The sequence below is a fragment of the Mesocricetus auratus genome, unplaced genomic scaffold (assembly GCF_017639785.1).
Source record: "Mesocricetus auratus isolate SY011 unplaced genomic scaffold, BCM_Maur_2.0 Super-Scaffold_100001, whole genome shotgun sequence".
In the NCBI taxonomy this organism is placed as follows: Eukaryota; Metazoa; Chordata; class Mammalia; order Rodentia; family Cricetidae; genus Mesocricetus; species Mesocricetus auratus.
In genome coordinates, this window is record NW_024429187.1 from 6,296,561 (window position 1) to 6,318,924 (window position 22,364).

At 43.4% G+C, this 22,364-nt stretch overlaps 1 protein-coding gene across 4 annotated transcripts in view; it reads right to left on the reverse strand.

The window, feature by feature from the left end:
- The window catches only part of Eps8 (epidermal growth factor receptor pathway substrate 8), a 171,153-nt gene that overhangs the window by 136,555 nt on the left and 12,234 nt on the right, over positions 1–22,364 (reverse strand). For 2 of the 4 annotated variants that reach the window (XM_040743448.1, XM_040743450.1), the window contains exon 2: positions 6,632–6,697. The exons of the other annotated variants lie outside the window; for them this stretch is intronic. The gene's annotated coding sequence lies outside the window, so the exon portion shown is untranslated. The remainder of the gene's footprint in view (positions 1–6,631; positions 6,698–22,364) is intronic. 4 annotated transcript variants of the gene reach the window in all.

Consider the following 22,364-nt stretch of genomic DNA (forward strand, 5'->3'; position numbering starts at 1 on the left):
ACAAGTACATGCGCATAGGATGGACAATTGTATATGGTACAGAATTAAATTTGTCAAGTGGCTGCAGAAGATAGTCCTGTTCAAAGTGAAAATTCCCTCTATTTTTATTTTTTATTGATGATAGGGAGATCTGGTTGCCATTACCTTAACCAACTAACCCATCACCACTAGTAACACTCACCCTGATGTTTACTTACTTATACTGCACTTCTGGCAAAATTGTTTAACTTGTGCATTGTGTATTTACTATTGGATCAAAAGCTCCCCAGTTCTTACAAGTTTAGAGGAATGACTATTTATTGGCTCTCTGCTCGTTCGGATCCTGACAATCCTCGGCTGTGTGCAGCTTGTCTGTTCCATCATCGCTTAGATCCAAGTGCAAGCCATGAACGCCGGGAGAAGGAATCACACACACACACACACACACACACACACACACGCACGCACGCACGCACGCACACAAACACACACACACACACACACACACACACACGGCTGTGAGGAGCCCCCCCTCACTATCGCTATCGCCATTAGAAGATGGCGCTGACATCTGCTGTCAGGTGGAGTTTACCGTTTAAGCTGTGCCTCACCCGTCATCTGGGGTGATGAGCAAACCACCAATCCCGGCTCTACACGTCTCACTCGGAGCTCCTAGGCTTATATAAGGGGCTGGGTTTCTTAGCTTGGGGTCTCCCTCTCAGAAGCTGATCATCTATCTCTCAAGATGTATTAAAGCTTTACTGCAGAAGGATCCGAGTGTCCTGCGTCGTTCTTGCTGGCGAGACGGTAGCGCGGGACACCCGGCTGTCAGCTCAGCGTCTGTATCTACCTTCCCACAGCCTGGGCAGCCTCACAGAGCGGCTCTAGGTAAGAAAGGACCTGTCTTAAATCCCAGTGGATGACTTCACAGTCAATGCCAGCTGTCACAAGCCCTTGCAGCAAGTTCTCCCTTCTCGGTTGGAGCAGGCATCAGTCACACACTTTGGAACGGACGTGGCTGGGCTAACTGTATCAGCACATCTATCACTGGAAAAAAAAAATCTGCCACAATCTAAACTGAATTCATGATGAAACAAGACCAATCCATAACGCAGAACACTCAATAAGACAACTGGGCTGACCTCTTCAAAGCACCGGCTTCATGGAAGACAGAAAGTATGGGCAATGTTCTAGATCTGTGGTGATGGAAACAGACTATATTGTGCAATCCAGCCGAGCAGCCATTTGCACAGTTTTCAATGTCAATTTCCATTTAAATGGCTAGTCTAGTCGGTACCAACCTGGACGGCACTGACAGAGACTAAAGGAAGCCTGTCCTGGAGAGATCGCAAACAAAGGCCAATGCCTTTGCCTTGGAGAGATGCTATACAAGCAAACAAAAGAGGGCAGTCTTCATATGACTGAGGAAATCCCAAAACGACTGACACAGTTAATGTCTGCACTCAATCTATATATCAGAATTTTTGAGATTTTTGAGCACGAAGAGTGGTATAGTGGTTATATCAAACAAGGTCTCTGTCCTTAGGAAGTGTAGTGAATGCCAGAGTCTGAAGTTCACTACCGAATGCCAAAGGCGGAGGGGAAAGTACATAGAGACTTGCATACATAGCGTGAGAAAATACAAATGTGATGCCATTACTGATTTTTTTCCTTTGTTTTATATTTTGCTTTGGTTTGAGACTAGATCTCACTATGAAAACCCTAGCTGACATGAAACCTAGAACTCATTTATGTGGCCAAAGGTGGCCTCAAACTCATAGCAATTCTCTTGACTCAGCTTCCTCAATACAGGCACAAGTCACCACATGTGGCCAAATGAGGAGTCTGAACAAAACTGTACTCTTGAGCTTTTTCAGACATTAGAGAAACTAAGAGGCAGAGACACCAAGGTCTTCCCTAAGCTCTGCTACAGCCCTTTTTATATAAACTCCATTATCAGGATCAGCTCACTCTTTAACTCTTCGTGACTCCATATTGTATAACCCCTGGGTTTTCTCTGAGGTTTTGTAAGAACCAACATAGATCTTACCACACACTAAAAATATCCCCAATAAATGTATTTTAACTGGTTGGTTTTTAAAGGAACATCTGCTATGAAAGTTCAAGAAGCAAGTGGTATTACTACCTGCCAACTGAAGTTATACCAGGCCTGGGAGGCAGCAATCATCTACATTAACATAATTTTAACCTGTGACAATACAATCTGATTTTAGAGATTAAAAAAATATACCAGAACAACCACCTACTGCCTTTAATATTTACCTATTCAGAAGAAAACCATCATTTACAAATTAAATTTTGTGTATGGAAGAGTTCCTGGGCTGTCTGAAACCTCGCTGCATTTTCATTTTAAAGTGATGGTCAGGCTGCAGGTTTAGTTCAGTGTCAGGAGACTTGCCTGTGTGAGCCAGGACCTGGGTGGGATGACCAACACCACAAGGGAGGGAAAAAAATCACTCAAAAAAAAAGTATTGCTAGACATTTCTGTTATCGGCTTAGCTGCGTTTTAAAATAGAGAGGTTTATTTTGATTTTAGATTTGGTTTCCCTAGGAAGACAGGTCATGATCATATTTGGATAGAAAACAGGAGCTACCTGGGTTCAAACACTAAGCCTTCCGAGTTGATTTCCTAAGGCCAAAGAATACAATACAATAGGCGGGTACATCTGGGTCCTTTCCAAACTAAACATAGAGCCTGGTCTGATTAGAAGGCAGACATTGACTGCTGCCTTAGTTACCTAATATAGATCGTTGGGTGAGAGAAGCAGAGGAGGGCAGAGGTGACCAGAAGGCAGTGTGCCACCCTGCTCCAGGCTGTGCCAGCTTAGGGGACTCCTGCTCCCAGAGGAAAGCCCAGAGATCCTTAAGTAGGTACTGCTTGCAACTAGAAATGTAGAACTCCATCCCCCTCCCCACCCCCGGCTGTTGCCCTGCAACCCCAGCTCCAGGGTATTACTCACCTCCCTAGTGGCCTCCACAAGCATGGGCAGACATACTCACAGGTGCGCGTGTGCGTGTGCATGTGCGTGTGTGTGAAACATCTCTTTCTACAAACCAAGGTTAAGCTATAATTATGATACTTGTAGGTTAGAACCAGCCTGAAGAACCCTTCCAGTTCTGGGTTCACCACCAACCTAAAGTTCACAGGAATGATAGTTTAACTATGATCTTGGCACACAGTAGGACCACCTGGGTCGGAGTCTTGGCAAGGAACTGTCTAGAGCAGTAGTAGCTTGGCCTGTGGGCATGACTTTGAGGGATTTACTCAACTTGGTTAACTGGGCGCGGCAAGATGCATTTGAATGTGGGTGACACCATTCCCTGTCCTGGACTCAGCACCAAGCAAAAAGGACAGAACTGGCTGAGAGCTAGCGTGGGAATTCATCGCTGCAGTTCCTAACGCTCTGACTTTTCCATGATGATTGACGGTAACCGGAACTGTAAGCCAAGAAACCCTTGCTGTCTCAAATTGCTTTTGTTGGAGGATTTTATCACAGTAACAAAACAATTAAGACACCAAGGAAATGGGGGGGGGCTCATTGAGCATTTTAAAGTCTTTCCAATCTGCAAGTTGAGGTGCTTATTAGCCAAACTTTCTCTAGCTGGGAACCTCAAAAGAATACTTCCATGAACTGCAACAGCCCTCTCCCAAATAGTGACTGACACCTTGAATTTGTTGTGTAAGAGATCAGATCATCAGCAGTGGCTGCGTTAAAAACCATGTGCACCAAGGCACGAGCTCATGTTTGCACTGGCACCCATGTCAGCTCCAAATCTGACGCGCTGCCCAAGCAGGTGTTCCAGAGGTTAGAAATGCTTGACAGGGTCAGAAAAGCAGGCTCTTGCTGAGGGGACAGAAAGGAGAAAGGAAAATCGGAGAAAGAGGGGAGGCTCGGTGGGTAAAGTGCTGTTCACAAGCTGAGTTCAGATCCCGCGTAAGAATCATCAGCCATCGCAGCATGCCCACGGGGAGATGAGGGGATGACTCGGGACAACTGGGAGCTCACGGGCCTGACACACTGGGCAGTGAGCGAGAGAGGAAGTGGGGGCTTCATCCAAGACTGTCCTCTGACCTGCATGGAAGTGTGTCATGGCACACCTGTGCCAGCACTCACACACACTCAGTGGGAGACACTGACATTATTGGGAGTCGGCAAAGGGGCGTAAGGGACATCTCCGCTGCACTGGGGTAACATTTTCAGAAAAGTGGGCTATAACCGGTATTCTAAAAGACTCTCAGGAAGTCTGCAAGATCAGAAAAGTTCCCTATAAGGCAAAAATGTTTCGTTCTTAGTTGTTGATCAGCACATGGAAAAAGAAAATGTCCCCAGAGAGACATGAATGCTCTTGTACTCTTCAGTAGTTTATTTCCATATTGTTTATAAATAATAAATAAACACAAAAATAAAAGCCAGGCTTGTCATCTAAACAGAGGCAGAAGCTAGAAGAGGTAAAGGACAGCCTCCAGTACACAGTGAGTTCCAGGCCAGCCTGGGCTACTGGAGACCCTATCTCAAAATACCAACGGGGGTGTGCGATGAGGGGAAACAAGGCTAACTTTGAGACCTTTGTCTCCCAAGACTGAAGCACATAGAATATAACTCTGTAGCGTCATTCAAATGTGTCTCCAACTGATTCGCTAAAAAAAAAGCCAAAACTATCATCATCATTAGAAGAAGCAGTGTTAAATTCAGTAACAATCCTCATTGATCTAACTTGAAACATGAGGCCCCGCATTTTAAGCCTTCCACAAATGCTACACATATGTTAAACACCAATGTGTAGTGTTTAAATGTATACATTGACAACCACAATGATAACTGTGATAAAGTAATGATGATGATGATGACGATGATGATGATGATGATGACTATGACATTGATGGAAAAAACCAATAACTGAAGTTAACACTCTACATGAACCTGGCAGCTAATAACATAGAACTGAAATGAATGAGATCCTCTGATAGCCACTCAAAAGAGAACGTTGCAGATATGGTTAAAGAGAAAAAAGGAGCTGGCTTAAAATGTTACACCCGCCAATGAACTAGGTATTATGGGTTACAGCTATTGTCCCAGGACCCAAGAAGCCGAGGCAGGAAGAATGCATGAGTTCAAGGCTAGCCAGAGTTGCATAGCAATTATCAAGCCAACCAGTGTTACATAAGCCCTAAAAATATAAACTAAATACAATTATATCTATAAGGATATCTCTAAAGATGTATATATTAAGAACACATGCACGCATATATGTCTGTGCATATATGTGTGTGCATATATATGATTATGCATGATGTATATGTGTGTATGTATGTGCATGTGTATATATGTGATGTATATTTGTACATATATGGTTACGGTATGATTATATGTATGTACACGTGTGCATATGTGTATATGCATATGCAAGTATATATGATATGCCTGCTAACAAGTATACCAAATGAGAATAGTAAGATACAAATAGAACCACAGCATTCAATCTGACCTGTTTCACACATTAAGTCCATAGGAACAGACAAATGAGTGTTACTAAGATCTGTTGGCCAGTGGAATTCTGTGACAAAAGAAACTTTTTATTTGTTTCTGCTATAAAGCTTATGGGCAAGCTTTATGTTCTAAACTACACTGGGCCGTACACAGAACAAAGACATAAATAAAAAGAATAGTGTGAAATGAATCCCTTTTCTAGGACACAGTTACTGCACGGAGCGCACGAAAGTTCACAGGATCCACCTCTGGGTCTAATGCTCTTTCTGGGCTCTGGGTTAAAGGCCCTACCTTTCCAGTACATCAAAATGAGGTTCCTAGTGCCCAGCATCCAACACTACATGTCTGTCTGACCTGTGGCATTTATTGTAATGAGGGAATAAAAATGATAAGAGGTCAGATGTCTCCTTCTAATATTGTCCCTCTATCAAAGCCCTCGGCTGTCAGTTTCAGGTTCCCCAGAAATGTCCCAAGTGGGAAAAAGTATTATAGAAGTGACTTTCTCCAGAGAACAGAGAAACTTTTAGTTTTACTTTTTTCTTAATTTATTCTTCGTTTATACAGTGCATCCCAATTGCAGTTCCCTTCCCTCCATTCCTCCCAGCTCTCTCCTCACCTCCCTTCTCCCCAGATCCACAGGTGTCGAGGCCAACACTAAATGACACAAATACACCTGTCACCGGAAATCACCTTAATCACCTTGGCATCAGGACGACTTGACACCATAATGAGAAAGGGGGTGGTGGGCCTGGAACACTGGAAACTTCCTATGTTTACACACCTTTCAATATAGACACCTTTTGATCCAGTGGGAAAAGAAGAGCATAAAACAAACCGTCAAAGGACCCCAACCACTTCTAGACCAATTGACCAGACTACCATTTCATCAGCATACTATAAACAAAGTCAAAATCCCGTGGACATGCAAGGCATAAGCTAAGAGCTGTTCATACTTGTTGTGTCAAATAGTTCTCTTACGAAATGTTCACAGTCTTTTATATTTAAAAGCATTTTAAACAAAAACTATTTAAAGAAATATCCTCTACCCTTTTCCACATGTTTCCAGGTCAAACCTAACCCCTCTCCTTGTGGCACACAAACTCCCACTCTACATTCTATTAGACAACACTGCGTGAACTTACCCTGAGAACAACAGGAGTTCTCTTCTAATGAATATCTTGGGCAGCACAGGTTGTTCACCACAGCACCTAAACAGAGTCAGGCAAATTTTATAGTTCCTTCTGGCATCATTAACACAAAATAGCAATTGTACTCTGCAAGTGTTATCAACAGACTTTCATCAATCCAAACACAGGGTCTGGAGAGATGGGCAATAAGGACCTAACTTCGGTTCCCAGCACCCATGCCACACAGCACATAACTCTAACTAACTCTCTCTTCTGGCCTCTGTAGGCACACAAATACATACATACATACACACACAAAGAGACACAAATACACATAAGTAAAGGTTTTTTTAGGTTTTTCTGGTTTTTTGTTTGTTGTTTGTTTCTGTTTGCGAGACAGGGTTTCTCTGTATAGTTTTGGAGCCTGTCCTGAAACTTGCTCTGTAGACCAGGGTGACCTTGAACTCACAGAGATCTACCAGTCTCTGCCTCCTGAGTGCTGGTATTAAAGGAGTGTGCCATGACCACCTGGCTCATAAGTAAAAATTTAAAAATAATAAATCTTTAAAATAAATGCTACATTTGGTACATATACACATGTGTATATAAATATATATGGATAAAAAGAACAAATAAGTAATTAGCAGTTTCAGGGACATATTTATGATTATTCTGAATCTTAGGTAAATAAGCAAACTAGCATAAAAGTTATTAGTCACCTTTGAAAAGTTTATACAAACATGGAATGACACTAATACTATCAACTATTAAAATGAATTTTTCTTTAAAACATGTTAAGTATCACATCTGAAGAAGCAAAACTGAGTTTAAGACATAACTATCAGATTCATTTGTGATTGATAATAATTACTTTGGAACAATTCCACATGTCCTGAGATCATCAAGTCCCACTGAATTGCTCCCAGACAATGAGATCTCTAAATAGCTTGGTCCTAATGCTTACACGAGAGAAGCTGATTACAAAGCAAAATACACTGAATAAGTGCAAAAATTGCCTGAGATTTCTGACCAAAGCCACATCTTATTATTTTCTGCATTTAGGCATGTTTTATTCTTAGCAGCTGAATAATATCCAAGATGGTTTCGATGCTATTGTTATGTGCAATTTTCACATTTTAATTGGGCTTTATTCATCATAAAAACCTAGATTAGTAATCACCTATGAATGCCCTAGTGGAAGACAGTGAATTTAGTTCACATTCTAAATAAAACAGTGCAAAAAAAACGTTCGCACGCCTTTAATCCCAGCACTCGGGAGGCAGAGGCAGGTGGATCTCTGAGAGTTTGAGACCAAGCCTGGTCTACCAAGCGAGTTCCTGGACAGGCTCCAAAACAATACAGAGAAACCCTGTCTCGAAAAAAAAAGTTGAGGGAGGGATAGATAACACAGTTCATACTTAAAATATTGATCATTACAATGGAGTTTGGTAAAAACAAGTGGTCTTTTTCTCAGGGCTGGTCCAGGCGGTCAGCATAAGATCTCACTGTCTTACTCCTAACTGTTTCTATAGGGACTTGAACACTGTCTGTCACACCATCTCTCACAGGGATGCACAGAAAAGGGAGGTAGGATTTGAAAGGCTCATCTTTGTTAAGTCTGGTTTCTGAGAGGAGTAAGTTACAAACCACTTTAAAACAACATTTGCTTGCAAAGCCTGTGAAATGTCAACGAGGATGATCACAGAACACTTAAAAGAAAGAGAACTTGAAAAACCAGGCATGCTTGCCTGGGGGCATGTCCTGGGTGATGGGTGTGTGCTCACTGTCATCGTGGGTGGTTAAACTTCCTCATGGCATTGTCTTCCTTTTCAGACTGAGCTGGAGAAGCTAAGTGGCACAAATGTCACATCAAGAGGAAAATGTACTCACTTGTCGTTTAACAAACATGGATGAACCAAAAGCAATACCCTATGCTTGTCTCTTGTTCAAACATTAAAGAAAAACAACAGACAAAAAGGCTTGATGCCCAGCATCAGAGGAGACATTTAAATTCACTGGACATGGTGACACGGGTCTGTAATCCCGGGATGTGGGACGTGGGAGCATCAGGGCAGTGATTCTGAGGGCAGCTTGAGCTATCATGGTGAGTTCTGGGCCAGCCGGGACTACTTAGCCACACCTCATCTCAAACCATGAATTGAAAAGAAGGCATTCAATGTACAGTACATGATGGAAATAAATGCAGTAGAATCCCAAGAAAAACACACTGGAAGGAAGGAGGCATCAAAGAGAGGAAAGATGAGTCTACATTGACAGCCTCAACACTCATTTGAATTATAGATGCTGATAAAGCCCAGAAGGGCAGAGAAACTCAAAAAAGTGAAGCCCACTGGTGCCATCTGTGATCAATAAGGACTGACACTTCCGACATGGCTTTGGCAAGACCAGCGTGAAAGTAGTAATTAAAATAAACCTAAGGACCAAGACAGATATAGAGAACATCGGGGAGAAAAATAGTTTAAAAAGTGATCATAGAGCCATAAAATTCTGGGAGGAGAAAACAGAAAAGAAAGGATGATGACAAAAGTCAAATTTTAAGGTGAAAACAAGATTTGGCAATAATAGGATATCAGACAACAGAGATGGGAACAAAGACATGGCTTTCTAACGAGAAAGTAGTTCTCCCTATAACTTAATTATTTTTAAATCGATTCACTATAAAGGCTTATTTGTGACCAAATTAAGAGCCACTTTCAAAACATGAAAAATAAAATATATCATCTAATAACAAATGCAAAAGAAACTTCAGAACTGAAAGGAAACTGGGCCAGTGAGATGGATCCCAGGTGAAGGCGTCTGTCAACAAGCCTGATAGCCTGAGTTTCATCCCAAGAGTCACCTGATGGAAGAAAACTGACTCCCACAAGTTGTCTTCTGACTTCCGTGTGAGTGCCACATACGTGCTCATACACACACACAGACACACACATATACACATACACACACAGACACACACACACAGACACACATACACATACACAGACACACAGACACACATATACACATACATATACCCACACACATACACATACACAGACTTACACACACATACACATACATACACACCAGAGAGAGAGAATAATAAATATACTTTTAAAAAGAAAGGAAATTACATCATCTACAGGAAAATGGATGCAACTGGAAATGACCACAATCAACAAATTAGGTCAGCCTCAGAAAGGAAAATGCCATGTTTTCTCTCCTTTGCGAATCCATGGTTATATATAAAGCCATGGTTGTATATATCCCATGACAGTAGAAGCAAAATAGCCTAGGGTAACTTGGGTGGGGGGCAGGAAGGTAGGGTGTGGTGGGAGAACGGGGTCTGAGAACATTATATGCAGGCGTGTAACAGGTGCATGAGACGGGGTGCCGTGCACTCTGAGGAGAGGCCAATGAAACAGGCTCACTTGCTGTACACTTTTTCTCAGGCTTCAGAAATGAGCTAGAGAGAATGGTCTGGAAGTCATCCAAGAGGCTATGGGAACACGAAGCGCAAGTGTGACCTGACCTGGTGGTGGCTCCTTTTCACCTCCAGGCACTAAGCCACTGAGTAAGTGACACTCAAGCATGAGGTTCAAAATGCAGAGGAACAAGGCTCAAGAAACGCCAACAGCTGGACAGGCTGCAGTGTCTTGCCGGTTCCCTTCCAGACACCCCCAGAAAGAAACCAAGGAAGACAGGGCACCAGCACCAGAAGGCAGGCGAAGCATCCATCTTGGAACACTCATGCAGACACCGCCTGAGGGGAGGCTGTGACCCACCGTGGTGCCAAGGCACCAAGGAGACAAAAGGTTTTTCAGACACGTTCTCCACTCGCAAGCGTTCAAGACAGGTTACAGGGGACGGGAAAAAGCAAATAAGTAAATAAACCATGAGCTGTAACTCAGTAACAATTTAAGTAAGAATGCGATAGCAGTCTAGTACCGCGAAGGGGAGAGTAATGTCTTCTGGGAAAGCCATCGTCAAGCTGAGTCTGAGACACAGAGTTTTCATACACATAAGATGATGATGGGGTTAGCAAAGAAGAAATTTAAAGCAGAGGGACCATCTTGTGCAAAGTCATGGGAGAAAGAGGCGAGGTGCACTCGGGAAGTTGGAGTTATTATGGGATCCAGTGAAGAGTGAACGGGAAGCAGGGGCCGGGCAAGACAGAACAATGAGCAAGGCGGAAACATGACCTGATTGGCAGGAAGACGGGGAAGGGGCACGTGGCTTCTGGGCCGTATTGGAAGAAGAACCAATAGGATTTGGGGGTGGCTTACTCTCAGGAGTAACTAACGGTGGGCAAAGGAGGAAACCCAGGTCTAAGAAAAGGCCGATACCCGGCACTGTCATCTGAGGGACAACAACCTCCTAGAGAGGGACAGAGGAAAAGGAGCAGAGAGCGGGGCTGGGAAAATGACCAGAGCCTTCTTTATGGTAGTGTGACACCCAGAAACCAGTCCCACATTCGGATCCTATGAGAAAGGAAGGGGCAGCTCTCAGGAAAAAGGCCTGGGTTACAGATAAGAAACTGAGTCAGTGTTGTGACTGAACAATGCGGGTCTGAAGTCTTCTTAAAGGTCATGAAACACAGAATGCTACACGAAACGAGATAAGGTCTGTGTAAATAATCCCAGAAACTTCTCCGCTTGGGCATGCTCACATAATGCATGAACTCATTAAATGAAGGGGAAAAAAAAAAAAAAACCAGTGTCTCCCTCCCACCGCCCACTGTTGCAGCACCAACAGGTGGTGCTAAACTCACTGGCGCCTCCAGAGCTTCACTCCTGCCCGGCCTTCAGATACCCATCCTGCCCGAGGAGCAGAGCTTCTGAAATAACATCTAAGGATAGATGGATAACGGAAGGGTAGATGGGAGCCAGCCACCAGAGGCCATCTAAGTGTAGATGGATAACGGAAGTGTAGATGGATAACGGAAGTGTAGATGGATAACAGAAAGGTAGTTGGGAGCCAGAGACCAGAAGCCCCAAAAGCACCAAAGGCACGTCCTCATACCAGCGGGTGACCTCAGTACCATCACAGCCTGTGCCCACGTCCTCACACCAGCAGATGACCTCGGTGTAGCATTGTTCTGACAGAACACGTGACATGAGCCCAAAGAGCGTGAAGTAGAAGGATGCGCTCATGTGCGTGAGCCAGCCCACAGACACAGGGAGGCCACTAGAAGTCAAGTGTCCAAATGAAAGTCACAATTCGTATCAGTGCCTATCTTCCATGCCACTTTATCACGAAGGCTATAAGATCTCGTGGGAAATCCATTGCACGCATTTATTAATACCTGTTGCATGAAAAGACCACTTCAGCGCATTTGGATAACTGAGCAATTGTCAAGTGAATTTACTACAGATGAGACGCAAAGGAACCATTTCCCCCAGAACATTCACACACAACCTTCTGTTCATGTATTTGTCCCATCCGGGTTTGTTTTCATTTTATCTTATTTTATTATTACTTTTTTCCCTTTCTTTCTCCCCCCTCCCCTGCTTCCTTTTTAAACATGCCTGTTTGTTTCCTAATGAGAGAAACCAAGAAAGGATGTGGATTTGGGGAGGGGGTTGGTAGGTATGATCTGGCAGGAGTTAGAGAAAGGGACCCATTATTAGAATATACTATATGAAAAAAACTATTTTAATTATAAAATAAATAAATAAAAGTAAAAATGTAAGTCTTCAAAAATAATCATTTTAATTCACCATCGATTCATCAGTTAAATTTTTAAAAAGATCCTACAGTCACAATGAGAGACACAAACAAGGACTAAGCAGGACGAGGACTAAAGAGTCCCACTCTCCCTCACCACAGAGATGTCTATATGTTTGGCACCTGCAGAGATGCTCTCTGTATCACCTCTCCCTTCTCCCCCTTCCAGCCTCAACTGGCAAACAAGCCGACAGTGAGGGTTGGAACTCTCCAGTTAGGTGCACAAAGCTTGGGAAATTAGGTCACGGGGTTGCCATGGGGAGTCCAACCATCTGTCTGGCAACTTTGTATGACTTCCGCCTCCCTGAGATACCGTGGTTCAATGCCCAGTAGGCGAGATAAGAGAAAGGTTAGCTGAGCTTTCTGTCACAGAGACGAAAATGCCTGAAAAAACTCAGGCACTTCCATCCACCCACGGCCAACATACCAGTCAAAAAGCCAATAAATGCTCACTTAAGACTCTTCTCCATGCCCAGAAATAGTTTTTTTTTAAAGTTCCTTGGCAAACATGATCCAATCCATACTTACAGAGAAGAGATAAAAAAAGAAGTGCCCACGATCCCACTACCAAACAATTAAGCACTTGCAACGCAAACAAAAATGTTTTTGAAACGAATGGCTATGAACCTTTCATTCATAACAGCTAACTAGAAACACACCAGCCAAAGGCATTGTGCAAATCGCTTCAACGGTGTGTAATTTAAGGGGCTTGTCCGAAAGGCTTGACTCCAAGGAAGAAGGAGGCAGCCATTCTTTCTTCTTTCTTGCAAAAGGGATTCTACAAAGTTCCAATTCATGTGGCCATGGTAAAGTTCCTCCCATTCAAATTTCAAGATAGTCTACTTTTCCCCATCCCTAAAAGCTTTACACTTTTCCAACCAGCCTGAAATCTGTGGCTTGACTTCACCTTGAGGAAAAAGGCTTCTTTTGTCCCTAAGTTTTCCAAGCGAATTTTGAAATAGCCTATGTGAAAAACAACAGTAGCTAGACTTTCCTGCACTGATACTAACCTAACCGTAGCAGATGAAGATCTAGCGGGCTGTTCTTACAACAATAACAATATGCAGACATTTCCCCCAAAGACCCTAGATAACAAATACTCCTCGTCAGGTTACAGTGAAAACACACCATTTGGAAGTGGGGGGGGGCTTTATGCTGTACTCTATCAGTATACCTAGAAAATCAAATACCAGTATTCAGATATTTAACAATTGTTTTTATGATTTACTTTCCATAATTTTGACCACTTACCCAGGTAATAATGCTACTTTAAAAAAACTTTTTAAAATTTTAGCCAAAGGCTCATTATATACACCAGACTCATAGCAAACTCACAGCTACCCTTGTGTGTCAGCTTTTCAGATACTGGGATTGTAAGTGGGCACCATCATGCCCACATCTTCATCCATACTTCCCTCATTTTAAGAGTCTAGCCAGCCATGATGATGCGTGATCATAATCTGAGCACTTGAAAGCTGGAGGTAGGAGGATGAGGAGTTCAAAGTCACCCTCAGCTTTGTCACAAATTTAAAGCCAGCTACACGACACCTCACCTCCAAAACGCATAAGGTTCTGTCATTTGCACACTAACACTGGACGAGAACCCTGCCTGCCTTCTTAGTTACACAGCCTAAACATTTGGTGCATTTAACATGCTATTATTTAATATTTTCCCGTTGACAGACAAATCTAATGAACCAAAAAGAAACTATCTTCTATTAAATAAAGCTATATTTGTGAACCGTAAGATCAAGAAACTACATTAGTTACATTAAACCAACGGATCTATCAATGACTGAGCCAACCTCTCATCTAACCTATCTCATGTAAGCACATCCCAGAAAAGATTGCTGGAAATGCCTGACATAGACCAGCCAAGATCAAGACCACTGCAACAAAATGCCCCGCATGAAAAGGAGGACTCCACACGCAGTTTATGCAATTCAATGTGCATGTGAGCACTGGAGAGCTCTTGCTGCTATCCAGCCTGCTGCACCTTGCAGGATACTAAGTAAAGTTTTCTATGGAAAACACACACATCCATGCATGTACACACACACACATCCATGCACACACGAGAGCACTCATTCCTAGTTCTCTTCTACAATTCTGCTTTTCAAAACATTGTTTGGGCAGTGAGATGGCTCATTGAGCAAAGGCGCTTGCTGAGGACCTCACTTCCATCCTGGAGCCCACATGATGGCAGGAGAGAGAGAGCAGATTCCTACAAGGTGCCCTCTGATTTCTACACAGGAACAATTGTATGCATGCACAGACAGAATAGATAAATAAAAAATAACAATTAATCTGTGCCACAGAGTTACACTATAGAGAACAGCAGTTAAAAACAATTCAACCAAAACCACAGCAGGCCAAGTGTGGTAGAGCAGCACTCCAAAGCAGAGGTAGGTGGGTCTCTGGACCTCTGTGAGTTCCAGGCCAGCCAGGGCTACATCGGCGGCAATGAAATGCTATCTTCAGGACATGAGTGGATATCATAGTCATACACTCAAAGCAACTTTACAAAACTTGCACAAGATCTATCCAACCAAAGTCTCAGCATCAATGGGGAGCTGCTCTATGGGCTTCACGTCTTCCTGAAAATATTGGCAGCTGGAAGCTGCTGGGAGAGGGAGAATCATTCTCTAGTGTGTGGCTGCCTGTAGGTTTCCCATTCTACAGGGGATGATCTGACACCCATTCATATAGGCAGCACTAACTAGACTTAGTGGATTACTAAAGGGGGGGCATAAAGCCAGGAGTAGGCTAAAGTCATTCCATCATGCCCAATGCCATCCCAGTTCTGACCATTGACTAAAAGTCTAAATAATGTTCTTCAAGGCAAATGACACTTATTGTTGGATCATCAGAACATTTCAATGGGAATACTGGTGCCAAAGTAAATGCTATCCATATTTAAGGGGGGGGCACATTGGGAGAGTCTTAAGAGAAGTTGGAAGGGAGAAATGGATAGTAGGTAAGACCATGTTTCTTTACATACATGTATGAAAGTCTCAAGATTAAAGAAAATTTTATATTAAAAACTCAGTGGGGGTATTTAAAAGTTAGATGATGCAAAAAAGATCACAGTTAAAATCCTTTAATTTTTTTTCCAGCTGAACTCATTCTGCTGTTCTTCAAAGTTAAGCTGTGCTCTCAACCCTCTGTAGAACCTCGACTCTCCCGTGCATTGGAAGGGGGAAGAGAAGCTGCAGGCTTGGGTGAGCTAACCCGAAGCCCACTCACCTACCCTATTCACATCCATACTCTCAGGGATTCACATGAAGCAAGACCAGCTTCTAGGGATGAGCAATCACCCTTGACTCCTATTGCCCCAAACACAGTGTCCACACTGGCCTCAGAAAGTCAAGGTTATTACTAAGAAATGACAAGATGTTAGGCTTTCCAAAGACAGCTGTGTCCATGCTTAGAACTCAAAGCCCTTTTATTTGTCTTTACAGAATAGATATTTAATATAGTCTTGTATCAAATAATATACTGTTTCTTACAACATATAGTCAAAGTGCCTAGACAGTGCAAGGGTTTGCTTTGGGTTTTTATGTCCATGTCTACCAGATTCAACCCTCGGTTTTTATACAATCATTACCTCTTAAACCACTGGTTTGGAATCTTATTTAACTTTTATATTTCAAGATAGCAATAGTTTGATCATATCAATGACCCTAAAAGCCATAAAATAACACAAAAAATACCTAATATCCATTGGACTAATTCACTCCATATCTAGGTCTTCTATACTTTGGTCCAGTGAGAGCAGACAAAATCACGCTTCAACTGTTCCATTAACTGTCTGGCCTATAGAGAAAATAGAACTAACCACAGGTAAGAGATACAGGGGTAGGAGGCAAGTCCTGGAGGTAAGATAACCATTGTTTAAAAACCCTTTCCAATATCGTGGGCATCCATTTATATTATATAATCCATCTTGAGATACATTTTAATTTAAATTCTGTAATTCCTTACAGTGATAAAGAACTCGTATAAAAGTTGTGTGTGTGCACACACATATGTAAACACACACACACACTGGATCTTGTTAATTAGCACAAAAAATGGAATGCTATTGAGATACATTCTGGAGATGTATCTGGAGAGGATGGTGCAAGTCTTTTTAGTCTCAGGACTCTAATGGCAGAAGCCAGCAGACCTCTGTGACTAGAAGGCCAGCCTGGAAATGTAGCAAGTTCCAGGCCAGCCAGAGCGCTGTAGTGAGAACCTGTCTTGAACATATAAAATCCATTCTAGCAAGAGTACCACACATGCATTTATGCTAGATGGGGTTTAATTTGTCACAATGCGATTTTTCTATTTCCAGACTAACCTCCTTACCACCCAAGTAAGATCTAAGGCGACAAGGGCTTCAATCACCCCTTTGTTTCAAGCCTTCTTAGCCGCCTAAACATGACCTTGTCTGTCACAACCACCATGAATGTGTCCTTTATTCAGATGGCCCACTCCATGACCAGCGTTTCAACAGGCGTGAGAATGAAGTGAAGAGTAACAGGAAAAGACGCCAAAGTCAGGAAAGTTACAGTTTTGACCACAGTTACCTGCGGGTTGAAGAAGGCTGTCAGAGGAAGGGGCTGAAGGCTGGGGAGCTGAAGGCTGAAGGTGAGTGTTGAGTGGGAGCACATACAGCCATCTATCAGTCTCAGGAGTTTCATAGGACCATTTTCTTTGCCAGACCATGGACACAGCAAGGCGTAGGATAGAGATGAAATGTGAAATGTGGCTAAGTTCAAGGATGTTGGAGCAAACTGTGCTGAAACTTTAAGCTTTATCTGGCTTTTTTTAAAAAATGTGAAAAACTAAAGATAAAAAGGAAATACGGTGTTCCAGCCCACCCAGTCATTTTAGAAAGGCAGTAAAGACACAAGCACAGTAAAAAACTGGACCCGATGATTCCTATACTCCAGTGAGCTTTCGTGCTGTGATTTCTTTTTCTGCAGTTATTTATTTCACGTGTGTGTTTGTGTGCCTGTGCACATGTATGTGACATGATGCCCAGGTGGAGGTCAAAGGACAGCTTGGGAGAGTCAGTTCTCTCCTTCTACCACGAGGGTCTCAGGGTTGGACTCGGTCCTCCGTCAGCCTCGGCAAGGAGCGTCTTTCTACCTGCTGAGCCTCCTCGCCAGCCCCTTGTCTATCATCCTTCAAAGCCTGTCACCCAAGCATGGCTCCACACACTAGAGGTGACAATAAGTTAGGCAAATCCATAAAAATCTACCAAGAGTCATTTCGCTCAACAAGTAAAAGCAATCCATCCCATGTTCTTCAGTCACATGTATTGGCCCCACGGCTTCACAAGAGTGCGTACCGTGTGAATGGCATGGCAAGAATTGGCCCAGTGGCCAAATTTTTATCACAGGAAAAAAAATCCCATTGCTTTTCAATTATTCAGGATCTAGCAAAGCTCCAAAGAAGAGCTAAGCGAAAGGATGACCGACACAATGTTCCCTCTTGACTACGAGGATCTCAGTGGGGAAATTGTGTAAATTTGTGAGTCTGTGTGTGTGTGTGTGTGTTTAAGAGAGAGAATGAGAGGGACTACAGTTTACGATACTGAAAATGGATTCTGCATGATCGTTTTCAATAACACAAGTGCAGTAATGTCATAAAGAAAATTCATTGCAAAGGAATAGTTTTAAATATATGTATCTGGGAGTATATATGGAAGAGAGACGGGGAGAGGTTTGCTATCATAGAGATTACTCACATGTTCACATATGTGTACAGGCACACAAGGTTGAGCACACTGTTACTGGGGCGAAGAGAACAGTTCATGTAAATACAGTAATAAACATGTCTTCCATATATGAACAGAACAGTCAAGTGTAGAGTTTTCTTGGTTGGCAGACGCTACTTACTAAATTAAAAGACCTCTAGGCCCCTCCTCCAGCCTCCAGAGAAGGCAGAACACATTTCTAAATGTGACAGACCTTTGCTCACAGCACAGGGAAGTATGTTTTCTGTATCTTAAGAGTCAAGCTGGGTGGTGGTGGCCCACACCTTTAATCCCAACACTAAGGGAGGCAGGAACAGATATATCTATGAATTTAAGGTCAGCCTGAACTACAGGGTGTGTTCTAGGACAGCCAGGTCTATACAAGAAAACTCTGTCTCAAAAAAATTAAACAAAACAAAAATCAAGGTTGGTGAGATGGTATAGTGGTTAAATGTGGCTTCTGCAAGCCTGATGACTTGAGTTTCATCCCCAGAACCAACAAGGAGACACCCAACTCCAGAAAGCTGTCCTGTGATCTTCAAACACACACTCTCATACGCCCTCAAGCATGCACACACATACGCACATAAATAAATTAATGTAATTAAAAACTTTAAGGTTAGTCACATAAAACCATAATACTGTACATTTACCTAAACTTACATCACCAGCGAATGACATAACTATTATAAAGAACTAGAATAAAGTATATTAAAAGTAGCTCAAGAGGCAAAGGGGGACAGACAGACCAAGGCCAGCATGAAGTACATATCAAGTTACAGAACACAGAGAAACCCTGTTTCCAAAACAAAAACAAACACACATATATAAATTTTTCAAGAGACTTATTCACATTTATTTTCCCTCACAGCCCTATTTTCATCTAAACTATTTTCAACATCTTAATCTCTAATGAAAATGCTATAAACAATTATAGTGTTATAAAATATAAATACCAGAGCAATCTGGAAAAAAAATAGTGTTTATTGACTGAGAGTGTATTTCAGACACTGGAGACACTTTGTTGTTCTATTAAACTCACAAACAGCCAGTAATATGCACAGATTTTGAGAATAAAGTTATCCTAAGCAGTATTTTAATGGAATATAACATTTTCTAAATAAAACTAAATTCAAAGAGCCTTCTGTAAGAGACTTAAGAATGTTTTTCTTTCCCTTGTAAGTATGATCTTCTTTCTATTGATCATTATGTTTTCCTTAAGCTATTTTTATTCTCTTATATTAAAAACATAATTTTCAACAATCAATATCTGACCTCTTATCAAATACAAAGTTATTTTAACAAATAATCTTGATACATCCGTAGATACAATGGTCAGATTTGTGAGAAAGTGTTCATTGCTCAAAACACTGGGTTGGCTGGAACAGGACCAAAAGCTCCTTTGTCACCATTTATGTCCCTAAGTATGAATTGTAAGAATGGTTTCACACGAAACCACCAATTTCATGTCCATAAATACTATGTAGTCACTGAGGAAGACAGGACTGAAAAGCACATGTCTCTACAGATGGCCCTGTGAGTAAGGAGGAGACACAATCCATTGTTAAACGGCTTTGATGGTCCCAATCTTCCCTACTACAGTGTAAGGAATAGTCTCTCAGTGCTGCAGGCAAAAGTGGAGCATAACTGGCTGTCTGTCCCTGTGTCAGCTCACAGTCCCACCACACCCATCACTTTGACCTACTCAAGATTCAACAAACTTATCTACCTGCCTGCCTGGAATGCACAGGAATCCTACCCCGGACACTCACTCTTGGTCTCCAACAGTCACCTAATGGGCCCGTTCTGATGTCCTTAGCCAGTGGGAGTCTCTCCTTTCTTACTATACACTGGAACATATACTCATATGTGAGACACACACACACACGCACGCACGCACGCACGTTTTCTTTTCCAACTTACCAGCCTCCACAGCAATTGCATTGAGTGGGCACTACTGTCCTTCCCACCCTGATGTGTCCCCCATGACGTGATGTGCCTAGTTAGACACTATGGGGACAATGCTGAGACTCAGATCCTCAGCATCAAGAAAGTCAGAATTCAAAACAGGACAGGAAGAAACTAAATAGTTCTACCATTCTGTGTTTTGTTTTCCCTAGTTCCCAAGTTTCCTCTTTCCTGCACTTTGTAAACACATTCCAACTCCACACACCTCTCTGTCAGTGGGATGTAGATCAGAAAACCAAAGATACTCTCATGGATCTCAAGAACACCATCTAACGAGTCATCTTCATCTACATCATGCAGGCACTTCCTGGCCGGCCTGACAACCTCAGTGCAATCCCCAGAAACCACAGGATGAAAGGAGAGAACTGGCCGACACCCGCTATACACCACATACACAAATAAGCACATTAAACGTGAAAAAAAAAAGGTTTTGAAAAATGAAAAGAAGCAGTCTTGAGTTTTCAAATATGACATAAACCAGAAGACTGACAAATTTACTTATCAAGGTCTACAACTCAGTGCTCAGAGGATGCCTCTGTCAGTAAAGCACTTGTATTGCAAGTATGCAGACATAATCTCCAGAGAGAACTATACAAAGTGAGAAGAAAGTCAGGCCTGTCATGTGCACCTGTACTGCCAGCACTGACTGGGAGGGGAGACCAAGAAAAGGAAGGTCCTTGGAGAGCCATGGCTAGCCAGCACAGCCTGACTGGTGAGCCCCAAGCCAGCGAGAGACCCTGCTCTAGTCCACAGAGACCTTGCTCTAATCCATAGAGAGACCCTGCTCTAGTCCACAGAGAGACCCTGCTCTAGTCCACAGAGAGACCCTGCTGTAGTCCACAGAGAGACCCTGTTCTAATCCACAGAGAGACCCTGCTCTAATCCACAGAGAGACCCTGCTCTAGTCCACAGAGAGACCCTGCTCTAGTCCACAGAGAGACCCTGCTGTAATCCACAGAGAGACCCTGCTCTAGTCCACAGAGAGACCCTGCTGTAATCCACAGAGAGACCCTGCTCTAGTCCACAGAGAGACCCTGCTCTAGTCCACAGAGAGACCCTGCTGTAATCCACAGAGAGACCCTGCTCTAGTCCATAGAGACCTTGCTCTAATCCATAGAGAGACCCTGCTCTAGTCCACAGAGACCTTGCTCTAATCCATAGAGAGACCCTGCTCTAGTCCACAGAGACCTTGCTCTAATCCATAGAGAGACCCTGCTCTAGTCCACAGAGAGACCCTGCTCTAATCCACAGAGAGACCCTGCTCTAATCCACAGAGAGACCCTGCTCTAGTCCACAGAGAGACCCTGTTCTAGTCCACAGAGAGACCCTGCTGTAGTCCACAGAGAGACCTTGCTCTAATCCATAGAGAGACCCTGCTCTAATCCACAGAGAGACCCTGCTCTAATCCACAGAGAGACCCTGCTCTAGTCCACAGAGAGACCCTGCTGTAGTCCACAGAGAGACCCTGCTCTAGTCCACAGAGAGACCCTGCTCTAGTCCACAGAGAGACCCTGCTGTAGTCCACAGAGAGACCCTGCTCTAATCCACAGAGACCCTGCTCTAGTCCACAGAGAGACCCTGCTCTAGTCCACAGAGAGACCCTGCTGTAGTCCACAGAGAGACCCTGCTCTAGTCCACAGAGAGACCCTGCTGTAGTCCACAGAGAGACCCTGCTCTAATCCACAGAGACCCTGCTCTAGTCCACAGAGAGACCCTGCTGTAATCCACAGAGAGACCCTGCTGTAGTCCACAGAGAGACCCTGCTCTAGTCCACAGAGAGACCCTGCTCTAATCCACAGAGAGACCCTGCTGTAATCCACAGAGAGACCCTGCTCTAGTCCACAGAGACCTTGCTCCAATCCATAGAGAGACCCTGCTGTAGTCCACAGAGAGACCCTGCTCTAGTCCACAGAGAGACCCTGCTCTAATCCACAGAGAGACCCTGCTGTAATCCACAGAGAGACCCTGCTCTAGTCCACAGAGAGACCCTGCTGTAGTCCACAGAGAGACCCTGCTCTAGTCCACAGAGAGACCCTGCTCTAATCCACAGAGACCCTGCTCTAGTCCACAGAGAAACCCTGCTCTAGTCCACAGAGAGACCCTGCTGTAGTCCACAGAGAGACCCTGCTGTAGTCCACAGAGAGACCCTGCTCTAGTCCACAGAGAGACCCTGCTGTAGTCCACAGAGAGACCCTGCTCTAGTCCACAGAGAGACCCTGCTGTAGTCCACAGAGAGACCCTGCTCTAGTCCACAGAGAGACCCTGCTGTAGTCCACAGAGAGACCCTGCTCTAATCCACAGAGACCC